Source organism: Ascaphus truei, unplaced genomic scaffold (assembly GCF_040206685.1).
Source record: "Ascaphus truei isolate aAscTru1 unplaced genomic scaffold, aAscTru1.hap1 HAP1_SCAFFOLD_1374, whole genome shotgun sequence".
Taxonomy (NCBI): domain Eukaryota; kingdom Metazoa; phylum Chordata; class Amphibia; order Anura; family Ascaphidae; genus Ascaphus; species Ascaphus truei.
Window position 1 is genome coordinate 27,418 of NW_027454253.1, and position 15,431 is coordinate 42,848.

At 47.9% G+C, this 15,431-nt stretch overlaps 1 long non-coding RNA gene across 1 annotated transcript in view; it reads right to left on the minus strand.

Annotated features, from left to right (window-relative positions):
• Positions 1-231: 231 nt before the first annotated feature.
• Positions 232-15,431, minus strand: part of LOC142475774 (uncharacterized) — a 43,129-nt gene continuing 27,929 nt past the window's right edge. Inside the window, exons 2-3 of the long non-coding RNA XR_012791135.1 lie at positions 2,706-2,828; positions 232-351 (exon numbers count right to left, since the gene is read on the minus strand). This is a non-coding gene — a long non-coding RNA (uncharacterized LOC142475774). The remainder of the gene's footprint in view (positions 352-2,705; positions 2,829-15,431) is intronic.

Below are 15,431 nucleotides of genomic sequence, written 5' to 3' on the forward strand. Positions count from 1 at the left end.
GCACTCCGTGTACACACTCACAATGTGGACGCCTATAGCTGCACTCCATGTACAAACACACACTATGTGGAAGCCTATAGCTGCACTCCGTGTACCACACTCACTATGTGGGAGCCTATAGCTGCACTCCGTGTACCCCACTCACTATGTAGAAGCCTATAGCTGCACACCGTGTACCACACTCACTATGTGGAAGCCTATAGCTGCTCTCCGTGTACCACACTCACTATGTGGGAAAGTTGTGCGTTTCCATGTGGCAGAATCCCAGACGTGCGTTGTGGGAAGCGGATTACAACATGTAGTTTCTTATTCTGTTTTTTTGGTGATATCTGCGCTCGCCAACGCTTCGAACTAACCATAAGGAAGAAGAAAAACAGAAACCTTTCTTCAGAGGGCTGAGCTGCCAATTATTACTTAATATTTGCTTTTTGCACGTTCACATTATTCATACACTTATTGTACACGTGCTTATGTACCTTCATCACTAATTTAATGCACAAATTGCCACTCTATATAGGAGCGCAGTAATACCACTTTTTGTAATTAACAACACATACTCCAGCTGCAGGACGGTGCAGGGGGCTGCAGGACGGTGCAGGGGGCTGCAGGACGGTGCAGGGGGCTGCAGGACTGTGCAGGGGGCTGCAGGACGGTGCAGGGGGCTGCAGGACGGTGCAGGGGGCTGCAGGACGGTGCAGGGGGCTGCAGGACGGTGCAGGGGGCTGCAGGACGGTGCAGGATGGTGCAGGGGGCTGCCGTACGCTGCAGGACGGTGCAGGAGGCTGCAGGACGGTGCAGGAGGCTGCAGAGGGCTGCAGAGGGCTGCAGGACGGTGCAGGGGGCTGCAGGACGGTGCAGGAGGCTGCAGGACGGTGCAGGAGGCTGCAGGACGGTGCAGGGGGCTGCAGGACGGTGCAGGGGGCTGCAGGATGGTGCAGGAGGCTGCAGAGGGCTGCAGGACGGTGCAGGGGGCTGCAGGACGGTGCAGGGGGCTGCCGGACGGTGCAGGGGGCTGCAGGACGGTGCAGGGGACCGCAGGACGGTGCAGAGGGCTGTAAGACGGTGCAGGGGGATGCAGGACGGTGCAGAGGGCTGCAAGATGGTGCAGGGGGATGCAGGACAGTGCAGAGGGCTGCAGGACGGTGCAGGGGGCTGCAGGACGGTGCAGGGGGCTGCAGGACGGTGCAGGGGGCTGCAGGACGGTGCAGGGGACCGCAGGACGGTGCAGGGGACTGCAGGACGGTGCAGAGGACCGGAGGACAGAGCAACACATCTATATCCTCCCTTCTGATGTCTACACCGCTCGCTGCTGCTGCCAGCACATGGATTAACCTGTTCGCTACCAAAGCGGTGGCCAATATTGTAGGAACCATTAAAAAAAGCGCACAAGATGTGGCAGAGCAGATAGGAATTTCCTGCCAGAAATACAAATCCCAAAACTCAGATAAGAATGTGCACAGCCTGACCCCTATATCCTGCAGCCGGGTCTGTGTCCTGTGATGGGCGTGCAGTGACCAGTCCCAGAGGTCCCCTGCTGGCATCTTCTAGAAGGTCCTCTAGTAGGAGGGACACAAAGGCAGCTCCTGGCAGGGAGGTTTGAAAAGGTGAAGGAGGAGGAACTGTGGTTCTGAGGGGAAACTTACCTTGTTTTGGGTAATGCTGAACAAAGGGGATGTCCTGGGGGACGGACTTCTCCCCTCTGGGCTCCGGTGGGAGGCAGAGGAGAGGGACTCTGTCTCTAGGTAGCCCAGCTCTGAAGGGGTCTGTGACCTGTCCGTACTGTGCACAGATGGCTGCGTTGCTCTATTCCCCTCCCTGGACCCTGACCTAGCCGGCTCTACATGGTCACATGCAGCCTGTCTGCACCTGGTCCTCTCTGCTGACCTCTTCCTGCCCCTCTCATGCTTTGGAGACCCTTCCCTCCTGTGAGCGGCCCTGGCTGGGGCCTCCACGTGTCCCATCTTGTTCTTGTGAGATGCCTCGTCAGGGAAGGCCCCCTCCACGCTCCGCCTGCCCCCCGGCTCCTTGGTGGGGCTCAGCACTCTGGAGGTTATCTCGTCCAGGAACTGGGAGAATTTGGCTTTGTCCTGGCGGCTCTTCCTGTCTGGTGAGGGTGTCTCGCCCATCCCCTGGTCTCCCCAAGCGGGCGAGAGCATGGAGGGCGAGCGCTGTCTCTCCGATGTCCGACCTGGGATAATGGCGGTTTCGGGGTTTAAGTGCAGTGGGCCTGGATGCTTGAGGATGCTTTTCAGTGGCTGTGGGCAGGGGGAGCGCGGGCTCTTCCTGGGAACCAGCACCTCTGCCGGCTCTTTGAAGACCAGGCTCCGCTCCAGGCTCCGGCTCTTGCCGTCTCGCGCCTCTCCTGCTGGGATGACCATGTTCTCCTCGCTGCGGCTCAGGAATCTGCGCAGCCCGAGGAGTCGCGAGGCTCTGCCCTGCTTCCCTCTGCTCCGGAGGGATTTCACCCGGCGGAGAAGCGTGGGGGTCCTGGTCCTGCCCCTGTGTGGCGCCTCCCATTCGCGCCGCTCTGCGTCCCTGTCGTTGCTGGATGCGAGAGACCAGGAGGAGGAGCAGCTGACATTGCAGGCGTCCGAGCCCTCTGCCTCCCTCAGCCTTATTGCGTCCGCGCTGCTAATACAGGTGCGCTGGTACAGTGCCGCCCGCGCTGCAGTGCGCTGGTAGAGTGCCGCCCGCGCTGCAGTTACCTTGCTCTGCTGCTCCGCCGTGTCCTCCCGGGGCCCTGGCGACTGGTGACGGACCTCGCGGTGCTGCGGCGGGGCCTTGCGGTACGGCTTCTTGTTTGGGGCGGTACTGGTCATCGCGTTCGCCTGGCGGAAATGAAAGCAGAGAGCGTCAGGCGCATCATATGCGGAGGAGCCGGTAATGTTCTCCTCGCTGGGAGAGACGCCAGCTGACTAAGCTCCGGCAGGACACTGGGCACCCTCGTCCCCGCCTGTGTCACACACACACAGTCACACCCACGTGAGCAGTGACAGAGAGCTGCCACAGGCAGATTATTGATCGGAGAGGCTTTCCATCAGGGACACATTTATCGATGGGATTGATGGGGACGGGCTGCAGAGTGACATGTTAAGGCTGCAGTCCCACTTAGCAATCTATATTGGGACAATACACCACAGACTGGGATCTCTCCGGGGCAGGGACTCTCTTCCCTGCCGGTTAATGTCTGAAGGGTTTATTCCCACCATGTGTTATAATATTATGTCACACATATTGTAACGCGCTATGTACCTGGGTGGCGCGATATAAATAAAGATCTATATATATACACAAATAATGGAAAACACACGCCAGTTCCCCATGTCAGCAGTGGGACTCGGGCTCCGTGTTGGGGCTGTTCTGTGTATTTCAAAGTGTTTTCCTTTTGCACTTCTGCTTTCTGTGGCTGCGCTTATAGTGCCCGCGACATCTCTCCAAAACAAAACAATTGACTCCGTTGCGAGCGCTTATAGTAAGCGCGACAGGGGCGATGGAGCGACCAACAATTTGGAAGCGGGTTAAATTTGGTTTTCCAGAGACTGTCGCCACATGTGACTGTCTCTGAACTAATCAATGACCCCGTCGCTAGCGACATCGCTGAAAGTTAAATTATAACTTTCGCGGGTGGCAACGGGGACGGGTGACGTCATCAGTCACATCGCCAGCACTATAAGCGCGGCCTAAGTTGGAGGAGACACATGGGCTTCCTGCCACTCTCGCAGGCTTTCTGCCACTCTCGCAGGCTTCCCCCCCACTCCCGCAGGCTTCCCCCCACTCTCGCAGGCTTCCTGCCACTCTCGCAGGCTTCCCCCCCACTCTCGCAGGCTTCCTGCCACTCTCGCAGGCTTCCTGCCACACCCACAGGCTTCCCCCCCACGGCCGCAGGCTTTCCCCCCCACACCCGCAGGCTTCCCCCCCACTCTCGCAGGCTTCCCCCCCACTCTCGCAGGCTTCCCCCCACTCCCGCAGGCTTCCCCCCCACGCCCGCAGGCTTCCCCCCACTCCCGCAGGCTTCCCCCCCACTCTCGCAGGCTTCCTCCCCACTCTCACAGGCTTCCCCCCACTCCCGCAGGCTTCCCCCCCACGCCCGCAGGCTTCCCCCCCACTCTCGCAGGCTTCCCCCCCACTCTCGCAGGCTTCCCCCCACTCCCGCAGGCTTCCCCCCCACGCCCGCAGGCTTCCCCCCACTCCCGCAGGCTTCCCCCCATGCCCGCAGGATTCCTATCGACCTGTCTCCCTCCTGCCTTTTGCCTCTAAACTCCTTGAACGTCTTGTATTCTCTCGCTTGCTCCATTTTTCTCAACACCTATTCTCTCCTAGACCCTCTACAATCTGGCTTCCGCACTGCTCACTCCACCGAAACAGCCCTCACTAAAATAACTGACGACCTCCATGCTGCCAAAGACAGAGGTCATTACACTCTGCTCATATTACTCGACCTCTCTGCAGCATTTGACACTGTGGACCACCCTCTTCTCCTTCACATTCTCCATACTCTTGGTATTTGGAACAAAGCTCTATCCTGGATCTCCTTTTACCTCTCCCATCGTACTTTCAGTGTCTCTCTTGCTAACACCTCCTCTTCCTCTATTGATCTCTCTGTGGGGGTACCCCAGGGCTCTGTCCTGGGACCCCTTCTCTTTTCTCTGTATACACTTTCTCTTGTTGACCTAATCACATCTCTTGGGTTCAAATATCACCTCTATTCTGACGACACACACATTTACCTTTCAACCCCTGACCTTACCCCTGCTGTACAAACCAAAGTTTCTGAATGTCTCTCTGCGATATCATCCTGGATGGCCCTCCGCCGCCTTAAACTTAACATGGCAAAAACAGAGCTCCTCATACTTCCTCCCAAACCTGGCCCTACTACCTCCTTCCACATTACTGTTGGAAGTACGATCATACATCCAGTAGCCCAAGCACGCTGCCTAGGGGTCACACTCGACTCCTCTCTCACATTCAAAACATATCTGAAACCTGTCGCTTTTTCCTCTGCAATATAACAAAGATACGCCCTTTCCTCTTTTGCTCGACTGCTAAAACTCTGATTGAGACCCTCATTCTCTCCCGTCTCGATTACTGTAACCTCCTGCTGTCCGGCCTTCCTGCCTCTCACCTGTCTCCCCTACAATCTATCCTAAATGCTGCTGCCAGAATCACTCTACTCTTTCCTAAATCTCCTCACTTTTAAAGCTTTACACTCTTCTGCCCCTCCTTACATCTCAGCCCTAATTTCTCGCTATACACCTGCCCGACTCTTGCGTTCTGCTGAAGGATGTCTTCTCTCTACCCCCTTTGTATCTAAAGCCCTCTCCCGCCTTAAACCTTTCTCACTGACTGCCCCACACCTCTGGAATGCCCTTCCCCTCAATACCCGACTAGCACCCCCTCTATCCACCTTTAAAACCCACCTTAAGGCACACTTGCTTAAAGAAGCATATGACTAGCACTTTGGCTAATACTATACATGATACATAAAGCTTGGCCCCCTGCAGACGCACTTATTTGAATTCCCTCCTACTGTCTCTGTACTTTCTACCCACCAATTAGACTGTAAGCTCTTCGGAGCAGGGACTACTCTTCCTAAAAGTTACTTTTATGTCTGAAGCACTTATTCCCATTATGTGTTATTTGTATTACGTGTTATTTATATGATTGTCGCATGTATTACTGCTGTGAAGCGCTATGTACATTAATGGCGCTATATAAATAAAGACATACATATATACTCACACAGGATTCATCACAAAGGCTTCCTCACACTCACACAGGCTCCCTCACACTCACACAGGTTCCCTCACACTCACACAGGCTCCCTCACACTCACACAGGCTCCCTCACACTCACACAGGTTCCCTCACACCCACACAGGCTCTCTCACACTCACACACTCACACAGGCTCTCACACACTCACACAGGCTCTCACACAGGCTTCCTCACACTCACACAGGCTTCCTCACACTCACGAAATAGAAAATAGCTACCGCTCACCATTTATTAATTCTTAAAATGCACTGGTAATAGAAGGATAGGGTGCATACGGGATGGATAGTTAACTAGAATAGGGTGAAGGATCACGGAGGTGGCCTAAAAGACTCCTATTTGCACTCGCTAGACCAGATTTGCTAGGCTAGGAAAAATTCAATCCTTGGAGTTGCCCCCATAGCCATACATAAACACTTATAAAATCACATTTATTAAACATATATACAATAAACCTTATATCTAAAATACCACTGTGTGGCTCCAGTAAAACACAGAGAGAGCAGGGGTAGGGGAGTCCCATGACCCTGACGAAGCGCCTACGAGCGTGAAACGTGCGTTGGTACGTGATGACGCACTTCCGGTGACGTCATCCGGAGTCACAGAGAAGCAGGAAGCGGGAAGCCAAGAGCACTGAGAGGCTGTCAGGTCGTATGAGCACATAAGGGAGCTGTATATCCACTAGTGTTTGCTCTTAGATAGTACCAATGGCATAAACCTGTGTAAAGCAGCTAGACTGATCTGCTTTGCTCCGAGAGACAGAGGCGCCACGCTACACACAGTGACGCCCTGACTGTTATCTTAGGGATCAAGCGGTGCGTTCTTAGTGAGCACACTACAAAGGCAATATTCGGGCGCCTCCTGCACCTTATAAGAGGAAGGTAAAGGGATAAGTCTATTGGGGTCCCAGTACCACTCGGTCTGTATATAATATACCATACCATATATAGGGACGCTACTTATGACTATATATCCCCATGCTACACTGATATAAGGCACTCACTACTACCTAGCAACCTTTCCCACGCCGGGACTCCTGTCCACACCATATAGGGTATACGCCTCAATTACACCAATAGAGGATTGTGGTGGGAATCTCTCCTAAGAGTGTATAGGCATATCAATACGATCCTGTATACAATAGCAGTCTCTCAACATTTGGATAACTTTCTTGGCAATTACTCCCCTACCCCTGCTCTCTCTGTGTTTTCCTGGAGCCACACAGTGGTATTTTAGACATAAGGTCTATTGTATATATGTTTAATAAATGTGATTTTATAAGTGTTTATGTATGGCTATGGGGGCAACTCCAAGGATTGAATCTTTCCTAGCCTAGCAAATCTGGTCTAGCGAGTGCAAATAGGAGTCTTTTAGGTCACCTCCGTGATCCTTCAGCCTATTCTACTTCCTCACACTCACACAGGCTTCCTCACCCTCACACAGGCTTCCTCACACTAAAACAGGCTTCCTCAGCTCTCACACACACACACAGGCTCTCACACACTCACACAGGCTTCCTCACACTCACACAGGCTTCCTCACACTCACACAGGCTTCCTCACACTAAAACAGGCTTCCTCAGCTCTCACACACACACACAGGCTCTCACACACTCACACAGGCTTCCTCACACTCACACAGGCTTCCTCACACTCACACAGGCTTCCTCACACTCACAAAGGCTTCCTTACACTCACAAAGGCTTCCTCACACTCACACAGGCTTCCTCACACTCACACAGGTTCCCTCACACTCACACAGGTTCCCTCACACTCACACAGGCTCCCTTACACTCACACAGGCTTCCCCCCACAGGCTTCCTCTGTCTCTGTACGTTCTTCCCACCAATTAGATTGTAAGCTCTTCAGAGCAGGGACTCCTCTTCCTAAAAGTAACTTTTATGTCTGAAGCACTTATTCCCATTGTGTTATTTATATGATTGTCGTGTGTATTACTGGTGTGAAGCGCTGTGTACATTAATGGCGCTATATAAATAAAGACATACATATATACTCATACAGGCTCACTCACACAGGATTCCTCACACTCACACAGGCTCTCTCACTCAGGCTCTCTCCCACTCACACAGGCTTCCTTCCACTCACACAGGCTTCCTTCCACTCACACAGGCTTCCTCCCATTCACACAGGCTTCCTCCCACTCACACAGGCTTCCTCCCACTCACGTTACAGCCCCTCGTGACCTCTACGCGTTTTGCACTACGTGCTTCATCAGGAGATCACGTAGGGGGCTGCTCGTGAGTTTAAAAAAATCCTCCGACAGCCAATACGAGAGGTTTATCATGATTCATGGGTGTGCCAGTGCAAATCACTATCAGCTGAACTGAGGAGATAATATAATGTCACTCATTTACAGTCAGCATGATATTAACGACTCCTAAATGTTCTAAGTGTTTACATAATTCATGGTATATTAATACTTAGTATGTATAAGTATTCTATAATATAAAGTGGTGAAATAATAAATTTTATATAATGAGCAAACTAATATGAAATAATAAATAGAAATGGGTGTGCTTATATGTGTGAAGTTCTATGTGAAGAACTCAATTTGATGGGCTGTATAATATTTATATGATAGAATACTTATACAGATTAAGTATTAATATACCATCAATTATGTAAAAACTTAGTACCTTTAATAGTCATTAATATCATGCTGACTCTAAGTAAGTGACATTATATTATCGCAGCTACTGCCTGACTTTGGGCACTATTGCTAAGCCTGCTGTCTACAAGCACTCCTAAATCCTTCTCCATCAGGGATTCCCCCAAATTATCCCCATTTAATTTGTAAGTCGCCTTTTTATTCTTGAATCCCAAATCCATAACCTTACATTTATCTGTATTAAACCTCATCTGCCATTTACCTGCCCCCGTTTCCTGTCTCTCCAAGTCCTTCTGAAGAGAAATAACATCCTGCTCTGATTCTATTACCTTACATAATTTAGTATCATCAGCAAAGATGGAAACTTTGCTCTCGATCCCAACCTCAAGGTCATTAATAAACAAGTTAAAAAGCAGGGGTCCCAGTACCCATCCCTGAGGTACTCCACTCACGACTTTAGCCCAACCTGAAAAAGTTCCATTTATGACAACCCTCTGTTGTCTGTCCTTTAACCAGTTTTCAATCCAGGTGCATATATTATTACTGAGTCCAATTTCCTTTATTTTGTACATCAACCTCTTGTGTGAAACCGTATCAAAAGCCTTTGCAAAATCTAAGTAGACCACATCAACTGCATTACCCTGGTCTAAATTCCTACGTACCTCCTCAAAGAAACAAATAAGGTTAGTTTGGCAAGATCTATCCTTCATAAATCCATGCTGACTATTACTAATAATTTTGTTTTCCATTAGGTATTCCTGAATATTATCCCGTATTAAACCTTCAAGTAGTTTCCCTACTATTGAAGTCAGGCTTACAGGTCTGTAATTTCCCGGTTGTGATCTAGCTCCCTTTTTAAATATAGGCACCACATCTGCTTTACGCCAATCTTGTGGTACTGAGCCTGTGGAAATGGAGTCCTTGAATATTAAATATACAGGCAGTCCTCGATTATCCGACACAATGCGTTACTCAAAATGGCGTTGTAAAGCGAAACGTTGTAAAGCGAAACACGCTTTCCCATAGGAACACTGTTTAAATGAAAGGTTCCGTTCCTGAAGGCATTTTTAACACTAAAATACACCAAATATTTTATGCAGGCAATAAGATATGCAGCACACACATACAGTATATACAGTATTTATTATATATATATATATATAATATAACATAATATTATATAGTATAAAATTATATATATACGCTCTTACGACGCTTTGCAACGTTGTTTATGTGAATGTGTATATATATACACACATACACAACGTTGCAGAGCGTTGGATAAGCCGTTTTGGCGTTGTAAAAATGAACATAGGTATGCATTGCATAGCGTTGGATAAGCCATTCGTTGTAAAGCGAAGCGTTGTAAAACGAGGACTGCCTGTAATGGTTTGGCTATTACTGAGCGTAACTCCTTGACAACCCTTGGATGTAATGAGATGTAAGGATGGGCTGAGTATGCTGATGTATGAGAACCCTTGCATGTAATGAGATGTAAGGATGGGCTGAGTATGCTGATGTATGAGAACCCTTGGATGTAATGAGATGTAAGGATAGCTGAGTATGCTGATGTATGAGAACCCTTGGATGTAATGAGATGTAAGGATGGGCTGAGTATGCTGATGTATGAGAACCCTTGGATGTAATGAGATGTAAGGATGGGCTGAGTATGCTGATGTATGAGAACCCTTGGATGTAATGAGATGTAAGGATGGGCTGAGTATGCTGATGTATGAGAACCCTTGCATGTAATGAGATGTAAGGATGGGCTGAGTATGCTGATGTATGAGAACCCTTGGATGTAATGAGATGTAAGGATGGGCTGAGTATGCTGATGTATGAGAACCCTTGCATGTAATGAGATGTAAGGATGGGCTGAGTATGCTGATGTATGAGAACCCTTGGATGTAATGAGATGTAAGGATGGGCTGAGTATGCTGATGTATGAGAACCCTTGCATGTAATGAGATGTAAGGATGGGCTGAGTATGCTGATGTATGAGAACCCTTGGATGTAATGAGATGTAAGGATGGGCTGAGTATGCTGATGTATGAGAACCCTTGGATGTAATGAGATGTAAGGATGGGCTGAGTATGCTGATGTATGAGAACCCTTGCATGTAATGAGATGTAAGGATGGGCTGAGTATGCTGATGTATGAGAACCCTTGGATGTAATGAGATGTAAGGATGGGCTGAGTATGCTGATGTATGAGAACCCTTGGATGTAATGAGATGTAAGGATGGGCTGAGTATGCTGATGTATGAGAACCCTTGGATGTAATGAGATGTAAGGATGGGCTGAGTATGCTGATGTATGAGAACCCTTGGATGTAATGAGATGTAAGGATGGGCTGAGTATGCTGATGTATGAGAACCCTTGGATGTAATGAGATGTAAGGATGGGCTGAGTATGCTGATGTATGAGAACCCTTGGATGTAATGAGATGTAAGGATGGGCTGAGTATGCTGATGTATGAGAACCCTTGGATGTAATGAGATGTAAGGATGGGCTGAGTATGCTGATGTATGAGAACCCTTGGATGTAATGAGATGTAAGGATGGGCTGAGTATGCTGATGTATGAGAACCCTTGGATGTAATGAGATGTAAGGATGGGCTGAGTATGCTGATGTATGAGAACCCTTGGATGTAATGAGATGTAAGGATGGGCTGAGTATGCTGATGTATGAGAACCCTTGGATGTAATGAGATGTAAGGATGGGCTGAGTATGCTGATGTATGAGAACCCTTGGATGTAATGAGATGTAAGGATGGGCTGAGTATGCTGATGTATGAGAACCCTTGCATGTAATGAGATGTAAGGATGGGCTGAGTATGCTGATGTATGAGAACCCTTGGATGTAATGAGATGTAAGGATGGGCTGAGTATGCTGATGTATGAGAACCCTTGGATGTAATGAGATGTAAGGATGGGCTGAGTATGCTGATGTATGAGAACCCTTGGATGTAATGAGATGTGAGGATGGGCTGAGTATGCTGATGTATGAGAACCCTTGCATGTAATGAGATGTAAGGATGGGCTGAGTATGCTGATGTATGAGAACCCTTGGATGTAATGAGATGTAAGGATGGGCTGAGTATGCTGATGTATGAGAACCCTTGGATGTAATGAGATGTAAGGATGGGCTGAGTATGCTGATGTATGAGAACCCTTGGATGTAATGAGATGTAAGGATGGGCTGAGTATGCTGATGTATGAGAACCCTTGCATGTAATGAGATGTAAGGATGGGCTGAGTATGCTGATGTATGAGAACCCTTGGATGTAATGAGATGTAAGGATGGGCTGAGTATGCTGATGTATGAGAACCCTTGGATGTAATGAGATGTAAGGATGGGCTGAGTATGCTGATGTATGAGAACCCTTGGATGTAATGAGATGTAAGGATGGGCGGAGTATGCTGATGTATGAGAACCCTTGCATGTAATGAGATGTAAGGATGGGCTGAGTATGCTGATGTATGAGAACCCTTGGATGTAATGAGATGTAAGGATGGGCTGAGTATGCTGATGTATGAGAACCCTTGGATGTAATGAGATGTAAGGATGGGCTGAGTATGCTGATGTATGAGAACCCTTGGATGTAATGAGATGTGAGGATGGGCTGAGTATGCTGATGTATGAGAACCCTTGCATGTAATGAGATGTAAGGATGGGCTGAGTATGCTGATGTATGAGAACCCTTGGATGTAATGAGATGTAAGGATGGGCTGAGTATGCTGATGTATGAGAACCCTTGGATGTAATGAGATGTAAGGATGGGCTGAGTATGCTGATGTATGAGAACCCTTGGATGTAATGAGATGTAAGGATGGGCTGAGTATGCTGATGTATGAGAACCCTTGCATGTAATGAGATGTAAGGATGGGCTGAGTATGCTGATGTATGAGAACCCTTGGATGTAATGAGATGTAAGGATGGGCTGAGTATGCTGATGTATGAGAACCCTTGGATGTAATGAGATGTAAGGATGGGCTGAGTATGCTGATGTATGAGAACCCTTGGATGTAATGAGATGTAAGGATGGGCTGAGTATGCTGATGTATGAGAACCCTTGGATGTAATGAGATGTAAGGATGGGCCGAGTATGCTGATGTATGAGAACCCTTGGATGTAATGAGATGTAAGGATGGGCCGAGTATGCTGATGTATGAGAACCCTTGGATGTAATGAGATGTAAGGATGGGCTGAGTATGCTGATGTATGAGAACCCTTGGATGTAATGAGATGTAAGGATGGGCTGAGTATGCTGATGTATGAGAACCCTTGGATGTAATGAGATGTAAGGATGGGCTGAGTATGCTGATGTATGAGAACCCTTGGATGTAATGAGATGTAAGGATGGGCTGATGTATGAGAACCCTTGGATGTAATGAGATGTAAGGATGGGCTGAGTATGCTGATGTATGAGAACCCTTGCATGTAATGAGATGTAAGGATGGGCTGATGTATGAGAACCCTTGGATGTAATGAGATGTAAGGATGGGCTGAGTATGCTGATGTATGAGAACCCTTGGATGTAATGAGATGTAAGGATGGGCTGAGTATGCTGATGTATGAGAACCCTTGGATGTAATGAGATGTAAGGATGGGCTGAGTATGCTGATGTATGAGAACCCTTGGATGTAATGAGATGTAAGGATGGGCTGAGTATGCTGATGTATGAGAACCCTTGGATGTAATGAGATGTAAGGATGGGCTGAGTATGCTGATGTATGAGAACCCTTGGATGTAATGAGATGTAAGGATGGGCTGAGTATGCTGATGTATGAGAACCCTTGGATGTAATGAGATGTAAGGATGGGCTGAGTATGCTGATGTATGAGAACCCTTGGATGTAATGAGATGTAAGGATGGGCTGAGTATGCTGATGTATGAGAACCCTTGGATGTAATGAGATGTAAGGATGGGCTGAGTATGCTGATGTATGAGAACCCTTGGATGTAATGAGATGTAAGGATGGGCTGAGTATGCTGATGTATGAGAACCCTTGGATGTAATGAGATGTAAGGATGGGCTGAGTATGCTGATGTATGAGAACCCTTGGATGTAATGAGATGTAAGGATGGGCTGAGTATGCTGATGTATGAGAACCCTTGCATGTAATGAGATGTAAGGATGGGCTGATGTATGAGAACCCTTGGATGTAATGAGATGTAAGGATGGGCTGAGTATGCTGATGTATGAGAACCCTTGGATGTAATGAGATGTAAGGATGGGCTGAGTATGCTGATGTATGAGAACCCTTGGATGTAATGAGATGTAAGGATGGGCTGAGTATGCTGATGTATGAGAACCCTTGGATGTAATGAGATGTAAGGATGGGCTGAGTATGCTGATGTATGAGAACCCTTGGATGTAATGAGATGTAAGGATGGGCTGAGTATGCTGATGTATGAGAACCCTTGGATGTAATGAGATGTAAGGATGGGCTGAGTATGCTGATGTATGAGAACCCTTGCATGTAATGAGATGTAAGGATGGGCTGAGTATGCTGATGTATGAGAACCCTTGCATGTAATGAGATGTAAGGATGGGCTGAGTATGCTGATGTATGAGAACCCTTGGATGTAATGAGATGTAAGGATGGGCTGAGTATGCTGATGTATGAGAACCCTTGGATGTAATGAGATGTAAGGATGGGCTGAGTATGCTGATGTATGAGAACCCTTGCATGTAATGAGATGTAAGGATGGGCTGAGTATGCTGATGTATGAGAACCCTTGGATGTAATGAGATGTAAGGATGGGCTGAGTATGCTGATGTATGAGAACCCTTGGATGTAATGAGATGTAAGGATGGGCTGAGTATGCTGATGTATGAGAACCCTTGGATGTAATGAGATGTAAGGATGGGCTGAGTATGCTGATGTATGAGAACCCTTGGATGTAATGAGATGTAAGGATGGGCTGAGTATGCTGATGTATGAGAACCCTTGGATGTAATGAGATGTAAGGATGGGCTGAGTATGCTGATGTATGAGAACCCTTGGATGTAATGAGATGTAAGGATGGGCTGAGTATGCTGATGTATGAGAACCCTTGGATGTAATGAGATGTAAGGATGGGCTGAGTATGCTGATGTATGAGAACCCTTGGATGTAATGAGATGTAAGGATGGGCTGAGTATGCTGATGTATGAGAACCCTTGGATGTAATGAGATGTAAGGATGGGCTGAGTATGCTGATGTATGAGAACCCTTGGATGTAATGAGATGTAAGGATGGGCTGAGTATGCTGATGTATGAGAACCCTTGGATGTAATGAGATGTAAGGATGGGCTGAGTATGCTGATGTATGAGAACCCTTGGATGTAATGAGATGTAAGGATGGGCTGAGTATGCTGATGTATGAGAACCCTTGGATGTAATGAGATGTAAGGATGGGCTGAGTATGCTGATGTATGAGAACCCTTGGATGTAATGAGATGTAAGGATGGGCTGAGTATGCTGATGTATGAGAACCCTTGGATGTAATGAGATGTAAGGATGGGCTGAGTATGCTGATGTATGAGAACCCTTGGATGTAATGAGATGTAAGGATGGGCTGAGTATGCTGATGTATGAGAACCCTTGGATGTAATGAGATGTAAGGATGGGCTGAGTATGCTGATGTATGAGAACCCTTGGATGTAATGAGATGTAAGGATGGGCTGAGTATGCTGATGTATGAGAACCCTTGGATGTAATGAGATGTAAGGATGGGCTGAGTATGCTGATGTATGAGAACCCTTGGATGTAATGAGATGTAAGGATGGGCTGAGTATGCTGATGTATGAGAACCCTTGGATGTAATGAGATGTAAGGATGGGCTGAGTATGCTGATGTATGAGAACCCTTGGATGTAATGAGATGTAAGGATGGGCTGAGTATGCTGATGTATGAGAACCCTTGCATGTAATGAGATGTAAGGATGGGCTGATGTATGAGAACCCTTGGATGTAATGAGATGTAAGGATGGGCTGAGTATGCTGATGTATGAGAACCCTTGGATGTAATGAGATGTAAGGATGGG